General features: G+C 45.8%; 1 protein-coding gene across 3 annotated transcripts in view; it reads right to left on the bottom strand.

Annotated features, from left to right (window-relative positions):
• CHCHD6 (coiled-coil-helix-coiled-coil-helix domain containing 6) overlaps positions 1-24,318 on the bottom strand; it is a 3,402,742-nt gene that overhangs the window by 2,323,484 nt on the left and 1,054,940 nt on the right. The gene's annotated exons all lie outside the window — the stretch shown is intronic.

Here is a 24,318-nt window from a genome sequence, read left to right as displayed (position 1 = left end):
AACGCTGATCTAAGAATCCTGCATTGATCCTGGGGAAGGGTCATCCGACCCAGATTACAGGGATACTTGTTTATAAAGTTACGTTTACAAATAATTACTATATTGTTGAGTTTTATCAGCCAACTAATACCTGTATGCTTTTGTTATATGTACAAGTAAAAGCGTGAGCAACAAAAACCTTTAGAGTGTTTTCCTTTAGTCTTAGTTTAACAGGCAGGGAAATTCTCATTAGGTTAGGGAAAGTGAGCCTTAATTGGAAATAATGAAACATGTTAGTCTCTTCTTTCTGGAACAAATCCATTTTGTGTAGGTTAGTAGTAGGTTTCTTTGGTCCAGGAGAACCGTCCCTTTCGTCTGGACATGGGGTCAAAAACCTCACTGTATGAAGTCCTAAAATTAAAGTTCAAACCCAACTTGAGGGGGAACGGGGAAATTTCTCCCTTCCCCTGGCCCCTCTCAGGCTTGTATGGTAATTTGATAACTGAGGGGGGTGGATGGGGGAATATCTCCCTTCCCCTGGCCTTCTCAGGCTTATTTCATGTGCGGGTCATAGAGCCCTGTTGGCAGACCAAGTTCACTCCCCTGCCATGTATTGTTCCGAGGGAGAGGGATTGTACTTCTTTCCCTATTTGGTTGTCCGTCTCAGACCCCTACGTTCTGTACCTGGTTTACTACTTTGCCAGGTATTCGTTTGACTCACGTACCTTTAAACTGTCTCGGCCCATGTGTACAAGTCCAAGACCCTGGGTCTCTGAATTCTCAGGTTTTTCCTGCTTTGCCCAATAATCCTGTTACCTTTGGGTTTTTTGTTGGGTCTTCATTGCAGGTATGAAGTACTCTTACAGCTCAGTTCGGTTCCTTGTGTCCTCTCTCTCTCAAACTCTGCCCTTTTCACAGTGGCTCTGCAGTGATGGGTCCCAGACCCTAGTTACCGGGCTTCTTGCCAGGCAAGCAGCGCTCCTGTTGATCAGTTCTGTTTAACGCATTCTTTCTCTCCCACAAGCACTTCTCTCTCTGCGGCGCCTCTGCAGCAGTAGAGGCTGGGCGGTTGGAGTCTCTCTCCACAGCCGCATGGTTTGAGGGCCCGCTTCCACTCTGCTACCGTTCATTCAGCTCTCTTTTCAGTCTTCCGCCTGCAAACCAAAAAAAGGACGTCGCCTCTGTGTCCGGTTTGGCATTGTATTGGTAAAGAAGTAAGACTCTGACAAGGACAGGTCATAGTGTTTGAATAAAAAAAGGAAAGGAAATCGCTATCCTGCCCTAAAACTAGGAGGGGTTTCCCTGTCTCAATTGAAATAACTAGTGTCAGAATGTCAGACGCAAAAGTCCCAATGTTCAGTGTCAAAATCTTAAATCTGTCCCTTACACACTAAGGTAACAAAATTAAAGGAGATGTCTTCTTGGTCTAGAGGAATGCCTCCCTTGGCCTTGTTAAAAGGCAGTTGCCGCCTTGTTCAGACTTTCCAATGTGGTTTCAGCCAGTTGGCTGTTGGAGAAAATGTCTCCCTTCACTTAGCCTTCCTCAGGCTTACAAAATAGTTCCTTAGCATCCTAGACCCTAGTTGGCAGCTCTGACTTCCCCTTGCTGTATGCTGCACTGAAGAATAGCATGGGGCGCACTACCCAAGCTATAGTGGGTCCCTTACCCTGGTGGAAAGACCTGGTTCCCTCTCACCAGGTACTGCAACAAGGAAGAGTAAGCCTGGATTTACTTCCCAGACTGTAGTGGGCGATACAGGCTTGGTTCACTAACCTGCCAAGCACTATATGAACTGTTCATTTGGGTGCGAGTACAACATCAGTTTCCCTTTCCGTGGGCTTTGTTCACTCTCCTGCCAAGCCATATTACAAGTCTATGTACTTCTTTGGTTGCTTTGAATAGTATTATTAGGGTCCCAGCCCTCATTTCTCAGCCTTCCGAACTGTGCCACAACTTCCTTGAGCCTTCACTGGCTTCCCGACTACCTGTGTACCTTGTAGTGTGGTCTGCGCAATAGTCTGCTCCATAGCGGTAGCTGGGCTCGTTCGTGGGGCTCCGGTACGTTCCTGGAGCTTCCCCTGCTCTGCGGCGTCTCCCCAGTCTTTCTCAGTTCTGGGATAGTATGGTCTACTACTACCACGCTTCCTGGGTTTCTCTGGCACCCTGATTCTTAGTCCGTCTACGGGCTGGGAGACCTTGCATCCTGGACCACGGTCTGCCTCTCCTTTTTAGCATCCCGGACCGCACGTCAGGTTCCTCCTGGCTCTCGCGGTTCCATCAAGGAGGGCATGACAATCAGTCAAGTCCTTCTTTGGTTTTTATCTTGTCTCGTCCAATCAATGGCTCTGAACCACTAGACTGGTAAAGGTGGTTCCAATGGTTATTCAGCATTGCTCCGTACCACCTCCTCATCTCAGTACTAAATGGGTGCTGGTGTGGTAACACACTAGGAATCTTCCTTGTCTCAGTATGGTCCACATAGACGGCTTTAGGAAAGTACATATGGTATGATGGTGGGAGTGAAGACGACTGAGGTGAAGGAAAAGAGGGGTACCTGAGGGAAGAGGGTCTGGGGTCATGGGATTGATGAAAATACTCTGTTCTCCTGATGTGGTAATCCCTGGTCCCAAATGGGGTTTCTCTCCAATGAGCTACACCTGCTGGATACCACCCCCAGGGGGGATATCAATTAGTGGCCTCACCACCCTGGCCTCATGGAAATTGGCTCCCCCCTTCGGAAGCAGTGATGACATCTTGGGATTCATCACAGCGTCCTCCTCTTTGCCCCAAGCCCAACAGCTTCCAGGGTCTCAGCTCCTTCTGGGAGAATCTACCCTTTCTGGTAGTCCTGCCTTCCTTTTCATCACTGGGCCTGTCTTACTTGGTTCCTGTTGTCTAGACTGCTTAGGTTGGTTCTGTGGTTAATTCGGTAGGGCTCCGCAGCTCTTCCTCATCTCAGTGGCGTTACACATTAGTTCCTTCAACTCCTGCCTATTCTTCCTCGTCTCAGTGGTAGTTTCTATCTCAGTAGCTCTAGAGAAACACATGGGAGAGGATGGTAGGGATGGAGAGAGCGGGGTGGAAGGTGTGGTCTATATACCGCGTTCTCCCCGAATAGTCATCAATGGTCCCATAGGGGTTTTCCCTTCCTATGCAATACTCCTGCTGAGTACCACCCCCAAGGGAACTATTGAGTAGCAGTCTCACCACCCTGGCCTCATGGGAAGGGGCTCCCCATATGGAAGCAGTGCGACATCCTGGGATTTGTCACAGTGGTGATGCATGAGCATTAAGTTAGCCATTTTTCTCCACGCTTCTACTGTCACCTTTGGGGACTAGCTCCCACCTTTACCAGAATGGGCATTGTTACCCAGGATGGCAGTGAGAGGTTCCCAGGCGTGCCAAAGCTCTAATTTATTTGTGGGATAGGTAATAAAAAAAAATTCAGAAAATAGTGAGGGGCTTCTTGCCTCTAATCCCCATATTTTGGTGAAGGAAATTAGCTTTATTGCCAAGGCATCATAACCATGTCTTACTCCAAATCCATTAATTGTTTCCCGGTGGTCGTGGAATACCAGGCCAATACCAAAGATAAATGGCATGCCCTAAAACATCATTCTAGGACAAGCACTCCAAATCCCCAGTCCCATTTTGACCTCATCCGAAACCTAGAGAGGACCAGATGTGCATTAACCCTCCAATTAAATGCAGAAATGTTTTCCTCCAAGGTTCACATTTTTCCTTGGGAAGAATAGCTGGGATTTTTAGGAATGCGAACAGCTGCCTCGATGGAATACATCCTTATTAACCATTGCATCACCAAGTAAGCCAAACCTTTGAGGTCTCTGGATCAGTTTAAAGAGAAGCAATATTTGCCTTAAATCGGCACTTTGGTGTCAATACCACAATTTAACCCCTGAGGTAATCTACCATGCCAGTCTCCCACTTTAAGACATATAACTGTATTTAGGTTATGGACTCTGAAGATTATGAAATAAAGGCCCCAGGTAATTGGAGACCCCTGAAACCCAAATGAAATGATTACGTTCTTGCACAATAGCTAATAAGGTTCTCACATTATACTTCAACAGATCAAATAAAAAAAGTATATTTGAAAGCATTGCAATGTTTACTATCATTCCATCCCTATGTTCTGCATGCATCCTTTGAAGGCATTGCAAAACTCTCTGAGTTTAACGATTTGTTGCTGCATGATTTAACAATACAAATGCATCTTATGCTGTACAAATATGATACATTAGGACATGATGCAGTAAATAAGATCTTCTTTCGAAAAGCGTAGACCATAACATGCACATTTTTCAATGTTATACAGAAGGGACTGTGATAGATCAGAATGAGGAGAAGGACAAGGTGGCATGGTAGCAGACCTCCTTTTATTATCAATTAGAACCTACGGTGTCCCTAGTTCCAATGTTCTTGGCCTTAACTCTATAAAGCAAACTATAAAAGGGCGCACATCAGGATGTTACAAAACAAGAAAGTCATCTGTCTGGAATCCAATACTAACCGGATTTCTGTATCTTTAAAACACGTGCATTAAATATTTATGTGTCACTCCTGACATGGTTATTCTATAATAGCGAGACACAAACCATAATTTTTCATTAATTGAACTAGCATAAGTCAACAACAATTTGCTGTTCATAAATTCTTGTTTATCTTGTAAACGAATAACTCATGAATTCTGCTTTTGTCTTTATTTTTGTTGAATGTCTCTTCAATCTATCTCTCGCTTGCACAGCTCAGACAAATGTAATAAATGTCTCTTGTCCTCTTGGCTTTTGAACGTCTGGTCCACGTGTTCTCACTTTTGTGAGGGTGTTCCAGGCGCTCTTGCTCAGGTGAGTTCCTGGTGCTTTCGCCAACAGTGTTGTGGTGTATTGTGGCTCATTTTATGCATCCTCTCCAGTTCTAGATACCATCCATGTAGATGTTTGTACGCTATTTCTTTATGATGTACACATACAGACGAGCGGATCGCTCTATCCTACATGGATTCCCACTGCTCTGGTGTCAAGGGGTTACCCAAGACCTGTTCCGAGCTAAATTGATATTTAGGCGTTGGGTTTGGTTTTCTCTTAAATCTTATACAGTCTCGAAATGACACCCCTTGTTCCACCAGACCCTTGTAGGAATTAGGAATTGTTCTATTCGCATTCAATTCCTGGCTGCCCCTTTCCATACCTCTCTTTGCAACCCAACGTCAAATTTGAATATATTCCATTCTATTTTGTTCTTGTAAGGTAAACTTGTACTTATTTAATTTCAGCACCATTAAAACATTCTCTGAGTAAATACACCTGCCCTCTCGCCACTTGGAGAACATGCTTGCACCCAGCTCTGTTGTAAAGTCGGGGTTCCCATATGAAGGTGAAAAGTGCGACTGAAGCATCATCTCTTAGTTGCCTCTCAATCCCACACTTCCATAATGGAAGCTGTCACTGGGCTAATATAGATGGTGGAGGCCCGTGTTGTCTGGGCAGACATATGAACTTCGAGAGAAGTATACCTGTCACTGACTCATCCATTCCCCAAACACTGTCGGATTGAGAATCATTTAGTCTGCTCTGCAGTGCTGCAATAGGCGGTCAATTTACACACTATGCAGGTGTTTTTACACCTGCATACACAATTAAGGAGTTCTTTTTCAATTGCTATCTTCAACAATGAGCACCTCAAATAGAGAAGTCGGAGTAATAAATTCATATGTATCACATTAATTTTTCTGATACAGGATATTGCAGCTTGTTTCCATCTAGAGTTATCCCTCTTAAATCTCTTAATTCTCTCGAATACATGAGAGTAATTTAACTTATAAAGTTGTCAGGTGTTATTGGTCAGTTCAGTTCCTAAATATTTGAGTTCTTTAGTCCATTTAAATTTCACTTTCTCCGATATTATGCGTCTCATTTCCCTGACAACAATTAGATCCATAACTCAGACTTATTAATTTTGAATCCAGATACATTCAAGAAAGCATTTAGTTCCTTTTATAACCCTGGTAATATTTCAAGTAGAGACCAGTTCATCATCTACAAATGGCGACAACACGTATTTGTGTCACCAAACCTAATGCCGATAACAGACTGATTAGCACTTGTCCGTCTAGCAAATGATCCAATGGTCAAAATAAACAGTAATGGTGACAGAGGGCATCGCTGCTTTACTCATCTACCTAACAATACAAGCTCTGACATTCTCCCATTCACTCTAATCCTAGGCATAGGCTTGTTATATATAGCATGCCAGTATTCGATTTTCAGTTGCTCTTAACCAAATTCAAACCACAATCACATGAAGCCCCAATCCACCCTGTCACAAGCCTTTTCCACATCTAGCGCCAAAAGAGTGGATGCTGCTGTCCCCTCTCCACTGGCAGTACCTTAAAATGTTACCAAATGTACAACTTTCTGTACATTATGAAAAGGTGTGTCAGATCTTCTCAAACCACTAATGGTCTTCGTGTAAAATGTCTGCAAGAATATCTTCTATCATTGTGAACCTTCTAAATTTAGCAAGGTTATTGGCATTTAGGAGCTGCACCTTTCCAGGCCTTTGCCTGGTTTTGGAAGCACGCTGATGATTCTGTATTCTCTTTCTAGGAAAGATAAAGAGGTTTCTCAGGAGGAGTCGCAAGCACCCCTTGAAGGTTTTTATAAAACAAGCCCATGAGACGGTCAGGTTCCAGTGGCTTTATTCGTTTTAAAGGCATTAATAGCATTCCATATCTCTTACACAACTTAACCTTTTTATTTTCATCCATGTGCCTAATACCTTCCCAGTCTTTAATCACAGGAATAACCCTCTTTCTTTTGTTGCCTGGTTTTAAGTGTGTTCACTAACAAATTTTAGTCTGAAAGCCTTCAAACTCCTTTTCGTTTCAAGCATGGCGAGTCATCTGTGAGTCTCTTGTAGTTTTCTGAAAGCATTTCTTGCTCCAGATTTCCTGTACGCCTCCTCCTGATCCTTCACCTCTGTTTGGAGTGTGCCTGTGGCCTTCTTCCCTTATTTTATCAAGTTGAGACACTTCAGCTAATAGACATCCCCTTATTGCGCCCTCAAAGGCCTCCCAAATGGTCTTATAAGATGTTTGTTCTGGCCAGTTCATACTAAAGTATTATTTAATTTATGAGACTGTTACCTTTACACTTGCCTTGCCTTGTAAGATATAGTGTGGAAGTCCACGTGGCTTCCTGGCTCCGTCCCTTTGACAGATAGTTTTAAATAAAATGATATGCAATCAAATTAACTGTGAACTGGGGAGGAAGGATAGCTCAAGGACGACGCATTTGTTTTGGAAGCAAGACAACGCATCACAACACAGGTTCAAATCCCGATCCCGCACTTGGAAAACACTTGCTGATATTAACAGCGTTATAAAAGAACAATTATAATAATTATAATCAAACACTGCCCGGGGGTAATGCGCCTCCTTCATCTGAAAAACGAGTGCAGCACTTATCAGTAGAGGATTGCATAGCCTCCAATGTCCAGGTATGGTATGGTATTGTTCATTTATAAAAGCACCTATACACAGGCAACCGTTTCAAAGCGCTCAAGGAGGCTGGGAATAGGGAAAGAAAAACAACAGTCGCTCCTTGAAATTCTGAGACAATAAGTCTGCACAGGCAGAGTAAGTGCATAAAATACATTTAACAGTTTGAGATACAGAAAATAGGCCTGACAGCGATTCTGTAGTTTCACCAGTGCAATTAAGGGGTGAAGACAAGGGAGAACAGATCTTCAGGCAAGGTGGGTACGGATCATGCAAGTGCACATGGTAACTGGGTGGGGGGAGATCCAAGTGCACCCAGTCGGTGGAGATTGGGGTAAGTGCAGAGAGCCACTCTCTTGGGTTAATTCTCAAGTGCAGGGAGTGTGGGTGGGGTGTAGGGCCCTGAGGCAAGTGCGAAAGGGGACTGGTGGGGTGTCAGGGACCTGTGAGACTCTGAGGTGTACTAGGCGGCCAGTCTGCAAGCTGTAAAGAAGAGGAGGGAGAGAGGGAAAGAGCAGTGAGCTAGGCTAGCAGGGTAGAAGGAGAGAGAAGGAAGAGGAGAAGAGGAAGGTCTTGAGGCGTTTCCGGAACTTAAGAAGATCGGGATCAAGAAGGAGGGCAGCTGGGAGGCTATTCCAAAGGGAGGCAACTGCTGAGGATAGGGCTCTCCCTCCAAATATCTGCTTGCAGAACCGCTCACTCGCAGAAGGTTGGAGGTTGATGAGCAGAGGGCTTGTGAGGGAGAGTATTTAGGTAGGCAGCATTGCCGGTAGGTAGGTCCCAGGCCCCAGAAAGCCTTGTAAACAATGCAGAGGATCTTGAACTTGATCCTTGCAGACACAGGGAGCCAGTGAAGGGATTTCAGTGCCAGAGAGATACAGTCCCTGGGCTTCAGGCCAAGGATAAAACTCACGGTTCTGTTCTGGATGAGTTGCAGAGGGCACAGGGAAGAAGAATGGAGGTTGAGGAAGAGGCTGTTGCAATAGTCTAGCCTAGAGAGAACCAGGGCTTGGGGGAAAGCGAGAAAAGGTAGAGTACCTCTAGACTTTTTAGAAATGTCCGAAATGTGAGAGGAGAAGGAGAGAGTGGAGTCAAAAATTACCCAAAGGTTTCTTGCTTCTCAGGTGGGTGCGGATGTAGGGCCGAGTGAGACAAGCCAGAGCAAAAGTGGGAAAGCGGGAAAGTGGGTGCAGGGGTCCCAATGCGAATGATCTCAGTCTTACTGGCGTTAAGGCAGAGGTCGTTTGTAGCACACCATGACTGAATGGCAGACAGACAGTCAGATAGGAGCATGCAGGAGGAGGAAGAGGAGGCTGAGGGTAGCCTGAAAGAAAGTTGTGCGTCATCCGCTTAACAGTAGAAGTTAGAGGTGAAAGTGGCAATTACATGTTCCAGGGCAGCCATATACACGCTGAAGAACCAGGGGGATAGGTTAGATCCCTGGGGAACGCCACAGATTGAGAGAGCTATAGTCGAGAGAAAAGCTCTGAGTTCCACCGGGGATGACCCAGCAGCCCTATATTAGCTTACTTACTAAATTGGATGGTGCTAGACTTTCCTTGCCTGCTCTACCAGTGGAGTGATCTAACTCTGCCACAATGAGTATGTTGAAATATCCTCCGACAACAGTTTCATATTATGAAAATGTGTGCATTGTTTCTAGAACTTCCAGAATGAACTTCCCTTGGTTTGTGTTCTAAGTGTATACTGACGCCAATGTTACATTTTCCTGCCAAGCAATCTTTCACAATTATATATCTGCCTTCCTTATCTAGTGTTTCAACTTCAACTTGGAAATGTACTTCTCTACCAAGTATTATTACCATCCTTGCCTTTTTACCCTGCCCTGAAGCTTGGCATATGTGTGTGCACAATGTGTGCTGAACCCTCTGCTGGTCTCACTTGATTAGGTCAGTTTTCTGAATGAAAACTACTTCAAAATCCTTTGTTCTTAACAAGTTGAATAATCGAGCGCTTTTATTCAGAATGCTACCATCCCCTCCCAAAGTAAGAACATGTGCTCCCACCCGGCCAGTTAGAGGTTACAACTTTGCCCCCTGATCACCTGGCCAAAATACCATATATTTAAGCATTTTTTAGTGTCTACTATTTCCAATCCTTTATATTTTATGCAACATACGTTCTCTGGGCTATTTCCTTTCTTTGTGGCCTGTGTGAGGGGACAGTAATGCAAGACTCACAACTAGGTTGAGAATTTGCAAAATTAGACATTGTATTGTGAATATAAATATAACATAAATCCCAACTAACCCTTTTCTACCAGGGGATTCCCTACCGAGTCTAGAATCTATGGGAGAATCTCCTAAGTATTCACATAACTAACCCTCACACTAAACAAACATTCAAGACAACATGAAAACAATATAAATAAAAAGGTTACCAAACACCCAGTGTCATGGATGACTTCTAGTGATCCGGGGCAGATCTGGCTCCCCCAGGAATGTCGTAAAGTCAGTTTCTTCCAAGAAACAAAAAGTCTAAACCAAAGTCTTGAAAAGTTCCAAAGAAACAAATGTTAAAAAAAAAAAAAAGAATCCACTAGCAAAAGTCTCCTTGCTTAGTGAAAAATCCTCCTTTTAGTGTTCTACAAAGAAATGACAGCACCAATGGGATTTCCTGGACGACTTCCTTTCCAGGAAAGATTGATATAGTTGAAGACAAATGTACCTCCTTCAATTTACAACTTTTCAGCTTTCAACTTCTGCAGCGTCTTATTTAAACAGTTGGTCAGGATGCTTAAAGATTTTTTTTCTCTTCTCAGCAACTTCCTTGCCTATTGAACTGTGAGAGCAGACTGCCTTGCCCCAGTTAGCTTCGACTTGTTCCAACTTTTATACTTATTACAAGTGTATGGGCGACCACAGCACTGCTACTGCGAATTCTGAGATTAGGCCACAGTTCTGGTGTTACTCCAACTTCTGCGATTAGGCCACAGTTCTGCTGCTGCTACTACAACTTCTCAGATTAAGTGAATTTGCTGCCACAACTGCAACTTCAAAGATAGGCAATTTATCAAGACTTCAACTTCTACAGGCTGCCAAGGCACTCTTCTTTTTATGTCCTAAATATAACAACTTCTGTAAACAAGTTCCCAGCTCACGTCCCCAGCTTCGTTTACACCCTTCCTTCAAAGGTTACCCCAAAGCTGTTGTGCCACTCTTCCAGCTTTGGATATTCGTGTCCCATTCAATCTAGAGGAATCTTGGGTAACAATATCTTTAACAACTTCAGAACAATGGTCTATAGTTCTTGAAAGAGAATGATTTACTTTTATAGCGTTCGCTCTATAGGCTTGTTCTGGCTTCAGCTTCAAACTTTTCTCCAACCTCTGCTTCAGCCTTTAATGTGTTGCAAGATATGGACTTTCCATCAGAAATAAAATAAGGCACACACAATTTCATTTCACTTTTGAACTGCCACTTCAAAGTGATGCATTCACACTTTTCAGGCAGCTCTCAGCCGCAAAAGGTATCGGAAAACATTGTCTCATGTGCGGGCTTTTAAAATGATGTGTATGACACTTTAGGAAAGTCAGTTTGCTTTCAATTATGCTACCGGCAATGTTCTCCATTCGCCAAGACCGCTTGGCAACAAAGTAATACTGATGTTAGAGGAAAGAAAGGCTTTCACTACACGCAAGCGTTTTATATAAGTGCGTGTGGCTTTACCCTTAACAAAAAGACTTCTCACTTCTGCCGATAACTTTTACTCGTTTAGATGGTAGCTCAAGTGCAATTAAAGCTGGTTACAGTTACCAACAAGGTCACTATGCTGCTCAGGAGTACAGAGTTTCTCTTTCTGACTCTGAATTACAATGGTTGTGGACTGCTGCATCTATCCTGACTTTGTTTCTTCTTCTGCTACTTCTGCTGGCATTTTTGGAATCCATACCCCTCTGTGGCATGGGTGTCTCCAATCCAGCCTCATTAGGGGGGGGGGTGAAGTCTCCTACTCCCTCGTCATGATTCTGCACACGGCCCTTAGGAACAATCAACTTCAGCTCTGCATTCACAGCAATGAGGCTCACCTGGAAAGACTGCCTGTTGCTTCCAGTCCCTTCCAGTGCTGCCACAGCTTTTCAGGGTTTGCGAGTACAAAACCAACTCCGAGTCTGCAGGTAAAATCTGCCTTCTCTCTTCTCCGCCATCCCAATTGTGGTCACACTTCCTTGTGAACTGCTGGCTATGTGCTCGGCTTCTTCTGCCTCTGCTATTGCTGACCTTCCAGCTCCTGCACCAGCTTCTTTCTACTGATCCTCCCTGTTAAGCCCCTCTGATGGGCTAATTGGTTTCAAGAACAGCCCTTAAGACTAATTGCCTGACCTTGTACAGAGCCATTAGGCTTGCCTGCCTGACTTGGACTCATGCTCGCCACTCCAGCGCTCTTCTTCAGAGTCCCTAAGGGATTCTGGGACTTGTAGTTTATCTTGGGAAAATTCAATATCTCTAATTCTTTTAAAGATTTTAAAATGGATGTTCACTCTTAGATTTTCTTCAGAGAAGAATTATAAAATGTAGCCCTTTGACGAACAGAAGGGACAGGAAAGTAGTGTGGGTGACAAGGAAACGTAGGGGTACAAAATATTGGGTTCTTCGTTCCAACGCAAATTGGAGTCACTCCCTTAGGTTTTACTTTTTCACCCCTAACATAGGATAGAGATGTATTAAAATGGCAATAAGCCAATTCCTCCTCTAAGTCTGGGTCATCCATATTCCTCTTCAAAGAAAAATACTGTGATTCACCCTGTGCAATCTCCCCACTTGCCTGGGCCTGGTCTCCACCCAGGTGATCCTCCCACAGTACACCACCAACAGGATTGGGATCGGTATCGGCTGCCCTCTCCTGGCCACCTGGGAGGAGACTCTAGGTAGGTTTTAGTGATCAATCCGCAGGATTCTCCACACCTGGCTCCATCTCCCGCCTAGCTCCCTTTCTCTTTGTTAACGAGGTGCAGTATCCGGATTTTCCACTGTCATACCGACGACAACACATCCTTCTTTCATAGTGGGGACTCTATATGGACATAACTTGTAGGAGAATGCAAGTCCACATGGAAATGTCCATCTAAATGGGATTTTGTTTGACTGGAGATGGGAAGTCGCTCTACTGAATTATTTCCTCTTCATAATAGTGCAGGTGGCTATATCTTGGAATAGTACCATTTTACTGCCTTTATACTATGTTTAAGTTTAGTTTATTGTGGCTGAAAGGATTTTGTCCTTCATGACGGATGACTGCCTTCATTAGTACGTGACCTTGGGACTACCCTATGAGCTCAGTCCATTGACCCATCTTGCCCGGTTTCCACTGGGACAAGCTGGCCGAAAAACCCTTCCTTACATTTGTTCCTTCAGCCTTAGGTTTGCACATCGGGACCCATCTTCTAGGTCTTCACACTGGTCTAGCAGTTGGTTGGCATTCATCTGTAGTTCTAGTATATCTCCCGGTAATTTAGGTAATTCAGTCGTAACCTCTTCGCTCTCCTAGGGCTTGTGCCTGTCGCTGCATATTTTCTATAGACTTTTCTTATTTAATCTTTTAAGGAATGGTTCTCCTGGAAGATACTTTACTTCAGGTTCGCCAAACATACCATGAAGTGCTTCCTTGTGAATGGGACCACAGAGCCTCCCGGTGACTGCTTTTGGGGGTTGTCTATTCTCTCATAAATTGACCCATCAGACTTGTGGCTCTTTTTCCAAGGTTTTCTTTTTTTGTTTTTCTGGCATATTTGAATGGTACCGTCTTCTGTTAGTTACCACCTCTGCACTCTTCCAGACTATTACACAGCCATTTTCTTCTTCAAAGGCTGATGGATGTGTTGTCCAGACTCTTTCTTCGAGTTGACTTCATTTTTGCTTGTCCCCTCCAGGCCTGCCCGCTTGATCAGGCTAGTTCAGGTTCTGATATGTTGGTAATAAACTCCTGCAATTTTATGGTGTGCATGGCCGGGCCTGCTGCCATCGCTTATCTTGATCCCTTTATGTGGATGCTCCCCGGTGAAGCGACATGTCAGCCCCCAGCTCATTCCTGACCTTGGTCTAATATTCTGGGTGCTGTGATTGGTCTATGCTGTGCCACAGACAGTGCTGTTTGAACTCTTTAATTTAACCCCTCACTAACGGGACCTACCAATATGTTATTGTCTTCACTGCTCGTCAGCAGTGGTGGCCTCCTCTGTCCTTCAGCCGTGGCTCCTTGCCACAGGATCCCGATGTGGACGTACCAACGCCGGTATTGCCTATTCTCCTTTCTGGTTTGTGAGGGTGACATGGATAAGACAGACAAGTAAGGATCATTTTGTTGGCTACCAACTTTTAAAATTAAATGTTCTCCATCCTCTGTCAGAAACCAACTAATCTGACCCTAACAGTACACAGAAGTCTTGTAAGGGTGCAGAAGGAGGAGGCTGACACACATGTGGCAAGCTCATAGGAATATACTTATTTAGTAAAAAATAAAGAGGAAACCTGTGGCTTCGCAGCATATCCTGCGATGCAGGTACCCTCTTCCAGGCGCCTCTTGCACCCTCGTCCCTCTGAGGCTATTTTGCGGCCAGTCTACAAGGCTCGTGGTTAGACCACTTCTGCTGGTTTGCCCGTTTTCAGAGAAACACTTCAAATCTTCTTTATAAAGACATTGTACGCTTGCTCCTACTGCCAGCCAGCACCCTGGGGTGATGACATTTAGAGCTGCATTCTATGTACTTTTTAATTTATAGGCAGAGTGTGTAATGGAAAATCACCACTATCTCAAAGTGGAGTCGAGATGTAATCAGAATCCAGTACAGATCATGGAGAAACGGCAGTCGTGCACTGGGCACAGATTCTTCATGTATTAGATAAAGTGAAACCTTGGAAAGATTTTTGAATTGAGATCAGAGTAGACAATCAAGCAGTTAGCAGCGGTGTGTGCGCCCACGCAAAGATGCTCAAATATCTCTCCAATAGGGTGCAGCTGGCAGCTCATGCTACGGAGCAATATGCTTGCCAGGGAGGTGATGGCTGTTTTTAGTACAAGGGCATGGAGCTCAGCTAAGGGCTACCACTGGATGTGTTTAAATTAGGACAGTAGTGACAGGTTTGGCCATGACTGTTTAGCATATGGAATAGGTACCTAGTATATATGACCCAACAGCTTCATGGATTTTGCCTACTTTTAAGCACTATAAGAATAGTTGTAATTATTAACCAATGTAATGGTACGCAATGAATCCTTGGCAGCAGAGCTGGATTTAGCACATGGATGACAGACAAAAGGCAAGTCTTAGTTACTTACCTGTAACTGTATTTCTCCAGCATTGGTATCTTTCATAGATTCACATGCTTGAATATTCCCCGTCGTCAGACTGGGAATCCTCGATGATAAATTAAATATTAATAAAAATGTTTTTTTTTTATTTTTTTAATACACTGCCACCTAGCAGTGCATGTATATAGCCCATTATAGCCTATGAGCCACTCCATTATGTAGTCCCTCCACCTCACTTTGGTCCTTTCTGGCCCCAGCCAATGAGGTGGCAGGGCTTAAGCTCCGCCCCCGGCAGCCATCTTCAGATTTTGAACCGTAGAAATTACAGTATGATGGATGCCGAGCATAGGAGCAGCCTCTCAGGGGAGGCGGGCGGGCGCATGTGAATCTATGAAAGATACCAATGCTGGAGAAATACAGTTACAGGTAAGTAACTAAGACTTCTCCAGCATTGGATCTTTCATAGATTCAGATGCTTGAATAGAATACCAAGCAGTTAAAACATGCCACCATTATAAACAGATATGCATAATTACAGAAAAACATATTTCTGATCAAACCTTTACCATGCAGCAACACAACGGTTACATACTTCGGGAAAGGTGGGAAAGGAGGCTGGTCCTACATTATACAAAGAGATGGCGGAGCACTGCCTGTCCAACTGCAGTTTCTTTGTTGGTATCTTCAGTCAGGCAGTAGTGTTTCACGAAAGTATGCAGAGTGTTCCACGTGGCAGCTCTGCATATGTCTTTCAAGGCCACCCCTGCGTGAAATGCTGTTGACGCCGCCCTTCCTCTGGTGGAGTGCGCAGACGGCGGTCTAGTTAAAGGGTCGCCTTTCAACTGATGACAGTGGGTGATGCAGGACGATACCCAGCGTGCCAGGCTTTGTTTGGATATATGTTGGCCCTTGGTACGGCCAGAGAAGGAAATGAATAGCCGGTTTGAGGAGCGGAACTCCTTGGTTCTTTGCAAGTAAAACTTCAACACCCTAGAAACGTCTAGAGAGTGTAATGTCCTTTCCGCTTCCGAAGCGTGATTCTGGAAGAAGGTTGGTAAAACAATGCGCTCAGTGAACGACATCTCTGAAAGTACCTTGGGGAGGAACTTCGGGTGAGGCCTTAAGATGACGCGGTCCTTCTGGAACAAGGTAAACGGAGGTTCCGAAGACAAAGCTTGCAACTCACTGATCCTTCTGGCCGATGTGATGGCTACCAGGAAGGATGTCTTCCAGGACAAGAATTTCATATCGCATCTATGTATGGGCTCGAAGGGAGGTTGCATGAGGGCTGTTAAGACGGTGTTGAGGCTCCAGTCCGGAACTGGTGTATGTGTAGGCGGATAAGTACGCATCAGTCCTTTCAGGAAGATCTTGATCGCTGGTAAGGAGAGTAAGGCTTGCGTCTCCGCGGTTACTGTGTAGGCCGCTATGGCTGACAGATGGACCTTGATAGAGGACAGTGAGAGCCCTGATTTAGCCAGGTGCAACAAGTAAGGCAGAATTTGATCAACCGAGGCCGTGAGGGGATCGATCGCAGAGGTCTCGCACCATTTGGAAAACCTGGTCCATTTTCTGGTGTAGGTGAGTTGCGTGGACGGGGCTCTAGCGGCCCTGATGATATCCCAGCATTCTGATGGTAACTTTAGGTGCATCAGTTTACGTTGCTCAGGAACCATGCTTTGAGGGACAGGCTCCTCAGGTCGTGGTGGAGAACCTTGCGGTTCTGTTGTGTCAGTAGATATTGATGTGATTTGAGACGAATCGGGATTTTGCAGGATAGATGTCTCAGCGTCGGGTACCAGACTTGCCGTGCCCAATCGGGTGCAATAAGAATCAAGGAACAATCCTGTTCTTTCACCCTGCGAAGTACCCTCGACATGAGGGGAATGGGTGGGAAGGCGTAGAGGAGCTTCCCCGACCAATCCACTGAGAAAGCGTCTCCCAGCGATTGGTGCTCGGGGTATCTTGACGCAAATCTCTTGCATTTTTTGTTGTTCCTGGTGGCAAAAAGGTCAATCTCGGATGGCCCCATAAGGCAAATATCCGTCGGGTTTCTCTGTCGTCCAACTCCCACTCGTGTGACGCTGTGTATTCTCTGCTTAATCTGTCCGCTAGGACATTGTCCACTCCTGGAAGGTGCTCTGCCCTGATCTGTATCCCGTAGCGCAAGGCCCATGCCCATAGCTGTTGGGCTTCTTGCGACAGAATCTGAGACCTCGTGCCTCCCTGCTTGTTTGTATAGTGCATGGAGGTCGTGTTGTCTGTCTGGACTGTAAGAACTTGACCAGCTATAACCGGTAGGAAGGCTTTCAGCGCCAACCGTACGGCCCTGAGCTCCAACACGTTGATGTGGAGCTGGGACTCTTGTGACGACCAAGATCCCTTGGTTTGGAGGTCCGCAAGATGAGCGCCCCAGCCTGATAAGGAAGCGTCCGTCCGCAGCAGGAGGGTCGATGTCGGTGCTTGAAACGGCATTCCCTGTAGAAGATTCCTCGGAGCGTTCCACCATCGAAGGGCCTTGTGCAACGTCGATGGAATCTGGACAATGTCTTCCCAGCATCCGAAAGCTTGTTTCCATTGGTGGTCCAGAGCTTCCTGAACCGGCCTCATGCAAAGCCTGCAGTTCGGTATGAGGAATATGCATGATGACATCATGCCCAATAGGGATTTGTAAGAGCGTACAGATGTTGTCTCTTTCTGTAGGAAGTTCGAAGTTAAGCGTAGAATCGCTGCTATTCTCTCTGTGGATGGTCTCACTCTGGGAATGCTGGAGTCGAGCTCGGCTCCCAGGAAGAGAGCTATCTTGCTGGGAACGAGGCAGGACTTCTTCAGGTTGATGGAGAAACCTAACTCTTTTAGGAGGTTGACCGTCCTCGACACTGCCGAACGAGCCTTTGCAGCTGAACTTGCCTTTATCAGCCAATCGTCCAGGTATGGAAAAAACGTCCGTTCCTGCTCTCCTGAGACTTGCCGCTACCGGTGCCAGGCATTTCGTGAAAACTCTTGGTGCCGATTTTAGACCGAACGGAAGCACTTGAAACTGAAAGTGGAGTCCTCCCAGTGTGAACCTGAGGAACTGCCTGTGTGCTGGATGGATCGGAATGTGGAAGTATGCATCCTCCAAGTCTAAAGTGGCCAAGAAGTCGTGCTTGTTTAACCAATGTAGCACCCCTTGTAGAGCTACCATCTTGAAAGTTATGCGCTTGATGAACTTGTTGAGAGCCCTCAGGTCCAAGATGGGCCTCCATTGACCGTTTTTCTTTCAGACGAGGAAGAATCGGGAGTAGAAACCTTTTCCCCTCTGAGAATAGGGTACTGGCTCTACTGCTGCCTTCTGGAGCAGTTTTTTCACTTCGGACATGACCTGTCTTAGCATATGCACTCTGCGGGGAGTTGGAGGCAGGGAAGGAGGTTGGTCCAGAAATTCCAAGGTGTGACCCTTTCGGATCACCTGTAACACCCATTTGTCCGATGTAATTGACTGCCAGCGCTGGAAAAACTGGCTCACCCTTCCCCCCACCTGGGCGTGGCGAAGGGGGGGGGGGAAATTGGTCATCAGTTCTGCTTGCCTTGCGACTTCCCTTGGGCGGAGCCACGTCTGCCTCTATGGGCGTATCTGTTGGATGACTGATATTTATTGTCTTGGTACGTGCCGCCTTGTGCTTTTTGACCATAGGAGGAACGACTGTATCCCCTGAACTTGGAAGATGAACCTCTAAAGGGACGAAAAGACCGATGGTCCTTACTTTTGTCCTTTAAAGAACTGATGGCTCTGGCTGTGTCAGTGTCTGTCTTGATTGCCTTCAAATGGTCGTCTATCTTTTTCCCAAAGAGATCTTGGCCGTCAAATGGCATGTCTAGTATCTGCGCCTGAACTTCAGGTCTAAAGTTAGTAGCCTTCATCCAGACCTGCCTTCTGAGCACTGTGCCGTGCGCCATCTGCCTGAAGCCTGATTCGGCCACATCAACTGCTGCGTCGATCATGTGATCCGATGTTGCTTCACCATCCGCGATTATGGATTTTGCCTCCTCCTGGAGCTCCGGTGGTAATTGTTTCGCCAAGTTAGACATGCGGAGCCAAAGCTCGCGATCGAATCTTGCGGTCATGGCCAGTGCATTACCCGCTCTGATTGTAAGTGATGCAGAAGATGATACTTTCCTGCCCATGGCTTCCAATTTACGTCCGTCCTTATCCGGTGGTGCCGACAACGGTGAGGAGGGGTTGGCGAGTTTCTTTCTGGCCGCCACTGTAATAACTGAGTCCGGTTTCGTATGACCCCTTAAACAAAGCGGTGCCGAATCCGGAGCTTTATATTTCTTTTCTGGCCTGGACACCAACGCCGGAGTCGATAAGGGCGTAGATAGGATCTTGGATCCGGAATCCCAGATGGTATCGAGGAGGGGAATTGTGGTCACTGTCCTCCTTCGTTTGTCCCTGTGCTCATAGAGCACTGATTGCCTTTCCTCCGAAGAAACCTGAATTTTAAACAGTTCTGCGGCTTTACCTATTATGGTGTGGAAAGAGACGAGATCATCCGGTGGTGAGGCCTTGCCCGGCGAGTCTCTCCTCCTGGGCTTCTCGATGACGTAGTCATCCCAATCACTGGGTGCGTCTGGCTCCTGAGTTATTTCTCCTTCTTCTGGTTCCGAAAATTCACCAAAAGGATCCTCCTGCCAGTCTGATACCGAGATGGTGAACGGTACCATGGTGGGATCTACGTCCGGAGATCGCGGTCTGTGTGGTGACGGGACTCTTGTAGGTGAAGCACTGTGGGTGCTGCTCCTCGGTCTTCGAGCAGGTGATCTCATCCGTTTTTGCGGTCTACTCCTGTAAGGAGAGCAACCCGATGTGCCTGGAATCGGGGATGACTCTCTAGGAATGGGATTAATCGGAATTTGCTTCTCCCTTTGCCGTTTGTAAAATTCTTCTACAATCCTCTGCACGGATAACATGAGCACCGGGTCATGAGGATATTCGGATTCTCCCATGGACGGGTGCCAAGGAGGGCTGTATTGTTTCGGTAAGGGACCGATGGACTCTTCCACCACTTCCGCATCAGAGAATTCTTCCTGAAGAATTATATCCGGAAGTTCTGCCATGTGCCCCAAAGGTGAAAATTGCTGCACCAGAGGTTCAGTTACAGTATTCTTCTCAATGATATTGCTTGTAATGACAGGAGCTTCAAGAGTGAGAGGCAGTAATTCCTCTGTAACTGCCGAAATTTGCGGTGCCTCTGAAGGCGTTATGGATGATGTTATCCTCGTCGACGACTGAGATTTTCCCGTCGACGAGGGCTTCGCCGCCGACTGAGATTTTCCCGTCGACGACTGAGATTGTCCCGTCGACGAAGGCTTCGCTGTCGACTGAGATTTTCCCGTCGACGACTGAGATTTTCCAGTCGACGAGGGATTCGTCGTCGACGACTGACATTTTCCCGTCGACGAGGGCTTCGTTGACGAATGTGGAGTGTGTTCCGTGGACGACTGCGTCATGGATGAATGCTTCGTGGACGAGTGGTGTTTCTTGCTCGTCGACGATTGCTTCGCGGTTGACATGTCCGATGACGATGATCTAACTGTCGACGATGTCTTAAGCGTCGTCGATGCTGGTTTCGTCGACGGTATGGCCGATGACGGGCCTTTACCTTTCCCTTCATTCGTGGGCGGTTTACCCGCCGACGACTGCCCCCCCCCCCCGTTTTTTGCAAACTCCTCCTTACCTCTGGAGGCAGATTTTGCTGACTTTTTCTGGCTTGATAGGTCAACTGGAGGCAGAAAGGGTATCAATTCCAGCTTCCTCTTTTTGGATTTGGGAGAGGAACTCCTTTCCACTGAAGAGGCCCTTCTCTTTGAAGATTGATCCCTGGATTCCAGGTATGAAAGGAGTCTTCTATGCCTGTCATGAAGGGTCTTGGTGGAAAAAGTTTTACAAATCTCGCATTTTTTAATGTCATGTGGGTACAGACAATAAATGCAATGCTCGTGGGGGTCCTTGTAGTAAAACAATTTCTTCTTGCACCTCGTGCAGTCCCTGAACAGGGAAGGCTTCCTGACAGCCTGAGGTGCCTCCATTTCTGAAGAGAAGTTCAGTCGACGATTTTGAGAGGAAAACAACAAGGTTTGCCACCAAGGTTAATTGGAAAGAAAGCCCCTATACAAATATATTCCACACATAAGTAGAAAGAATTTGAAAAAGCTCAGAGAGATTCCCTGTGTCTGATAGACTGCGGTGAAAAATCTGAAGATGGCTGCCGGGGGCGGAGCTTAAGCCCTGCCACCTCATTGGCTGGGGCCAGAAAGGACCAAAGTGAGGTGGAGGGACTACATAATGGAGTGGCTCATAGGCTATAATGGGCTATGTACATGCACTGCTAGGTGGCAGTGTATTAAAAAAAAAAAAAAAATGTATTATTATTATTATTTAATTTATCACCGAGGATTCCCAGTCTGACGACGGGGAATATTCAAGCATCTGAATCTATGAAAGATCCAATGCTGGAGAAGCAGGCCTTGCCATCTCCTGGTCCGACACCTTCCGATTCTCTTCACATCAGCCACAACACCCATGCCCTCATTCCTCCTTGAGGCAGTGAGGCACTCGATCATAAGGCTTGTAAGGGGCCGATTTCAATATGATTGCCCCTCCTTGCCTACAGTTGGGGATGGGAGAATATACAGTCTGTGGCACTCATAGGTTGCTTAAATAAGAATGGATACAAAGGAATGCTATTTAATCTCACGGGGAATAGGCAGACAGAGGGGTGCTCAAATACTAAACTGCCACTGAAAGGTTACTAATTGCTCTGTCAGCAAGGTGTTAATGCAGATGAAACCAGATTAAAGGCAAAGAGGTGATAACACTGCTGGATGCTGGGTGCCATCAAAGCCTGTCTGTAACCTACTACAAAGCGCACATTTAAAGTCTTCAGTTAAGGTGACAGCTGCCAGCAAAGGGCAGCATGTAACAAGCACACTAGGCAAAGTGCACATTCAATGCTTTGAAAGACAGACATTTTACTGTGTTATAGCCCAAATAGGGACAGCTGATTGAGCCCCTGCCCCTTCCTGAGGCTCTTGAAAAAATACATAGAACAAAATCACAATACTGTGGAACTGTTAAGCAAACAAGGCACTGATATGTTGTAATTTGTCTTCTGGACCTGTCCAGCAAAAGATATGCAGAACCCTAATTAGCATGATATGGATTGACATGATCAGAAGCAATATCACATAAATACAGATATGATTAACCTGCTCCTTCTCTACTTTTCACCATCAATATCCTGCCCTTCTTCCCTCTCCAATTTCATTCAGTGCCCTGCAGCAAGGCCCTGTGGATCTGGAGGCGATATGGAGGTGGAGTTAAGGGGTCTTTCAAGTGCCACAAGCATCACTCACAAAAGGTGTTTTAAGATTAAAAGGTGACCTCCTTTAATTCTGTGATGTTCAATCACATTTCAAATGAGTGGGGCAAGACCAGTGGGGGCATGCACAAAGTGGTTCTACATGCTGTAGGAATTATCCTGCAATATCATATCCTGTAAAGTCCCTTCCCATTGCGCATGTGCCCATTGATTTGAACGCTATCATTTCCAACATTTGCTTCAGGCTTGATCATTCAATATTACTACCATTGACAGCAAAAGCTGGCGAGGAGACCCAGCTGTCTGTAGCTAAAATCAAACCCCCAAACAGAAAACCGTGAATAACAAAAACACTTTTAAAAATGAAGTATGTGTCCCTAAAGTTCATCACTGTGAAACTCTGCCAACTCTAGGCTCGGTCTGAATGACCCGCCCACCTGTGCCCCCCTCTGTCATTTTTGCCCACGGGGACCTTTGCCTTAAATCTGCCACTGCTTGGAAGCACGATGGATGACCACGTAGCATTATTGCGCATTCGTTTCTGGTAAAAACATAAATGTGCCATCAATAGCAAGAAACCGGAAGGAGAAAGACATTGGGGTATATATGGGCGTAGGAAGTAGCCTCTAAAACCGAACATTCATACATAGTGTGGCACACTGTGCTGTGGTGGGTATCCTCTCTATGTGCTGCTTGCCATCACTGCATGCCCTAATAACGCATATTGGAGACAAACTCTCCCCCTGATGGCTCCATACATCAAAGGGTGATACTGTGATCGAGACTAAACAGCCGAGTGTCGGTTTCTGAAATGAAGCACTCCTGGCCACAGGCCACAAACCTCCGATCAGCAACCGCGACACGCTATCTTTCCTCCGATGCATAAACCCTCACACCTTTTCACTCCACTGAATCAAACTCCATTGGCAATTTATGACGGACTGGGTGGGGGGGTTGACATCTCCCCCTCGCTAATTCTGTGCTCGGGTCTGTGAAGCACAACATTGCAGGCATTTCAAATTAAAGAAAAGGGGAGTGCAAAATGGAGAAAATCTTATCAAATCTGCATTAGCATCAGCTCAGCTCTTTAACGGAAATAAGACGGTGATATATGACTTTGCGAAGGGGGGTGTTCTCTCATTGCAGAGTTTATAGAGCGGCCAGCGGCCAATTCTCACGGTCCAGCTCATTTGTGACACTGAAGACGATAGTTGATGGCTGCACAAGTTGTGTGCCTGCAGTGGAGTGCTCAAAGGTCTGTACATTGTAACACTTTGCACCAAGCCCAGAATCAGGAGTGTTTCAAGGATAGATGCAGCATCAGCAGTATTCCAAGGATAGATTGCAGGGTCAGCAGCGTTTAAAGGATAGATGCAGCATCAGCAGTATTCCAAGGATAGATTGCAGGGTCAGCAGCGTTTAAAGGATAGATCGCAGCATCAGCAGTATTCCAAGGATAGATCGTAGGGTCAGCAGCGTTTCAAGGATAGATCGCAGCATCAGCAGTATTCCAATGATAGATCGTAGGGTCAGCAGCATTATCGCAGAGTCAGCAGTTTTTCACTGGTAGATCGCAGCATCAGCAGTGTTTCAATGATAGATCACAGCATCAGCCATGCTTAAAGGATTTATTGCAGAATTAGCAGTATTTCAAAGATAGATCGCAGCATCAGCAGTATTTTAAGGGTAGATCTCCGCATCAGCAGCATTCCAAGAATAGATTGCAGCGTCAGCAGCGTTTCCTGAGTAGATTGGAGCATCAGCAGTGTTGCAAGAATAATTCAGAGTATCAGCAGCGTTTCCAGGATAAATCATAGAATCAGCAGTGTTTCAATGGTAGATCGCAGCATCAGAAGAATTTCGAGACTAGATTGCTCATATGAATTATCCTTGAAACACTGCTGATGCTGCAGTGTTTCGAGGGTAGATAGCATCAGCAGTGTTTCAAGGATAATTCATATGAGCAGTGTTTCGAGGGTAGATAGCAGCATCAGCAGTGTTTCAAGGATAATTCATATGAGCAGTGTTTCGAGGGTAGATAGCAGCATCAGCAGCGTTTCAAGAGCAGATTGTTTTCTAATGGTGTCCCTTTTCAGTGCGCCAACTGTATGCTGTTTCGTAGAGTGATTGTTTATTCTACAATGATCACTAATGGTCCACCCTTTGTATTGTTTATCTTAGTTTTA

Source organism: Ambystoma mexicanum, chromosome 2p (assembly GCF_040938575.1).
Source record: "Ambystoma mexicanum isolate Mex_15411 chromosome 2p, UKY_AmexF1_1, whole genome shotgun sequence".
NCBI lineage: Eukaryota > Metazoa > Chordata > Amphibia > Caudata > Ambystomatidae > Ambystoma > Ambystoma mexicanum.
The sequence above is the reverse complement of the archived record's forward strand: the minus strand, read 5'-3'. Positions and strand labels throughout refer to the sequence as shown.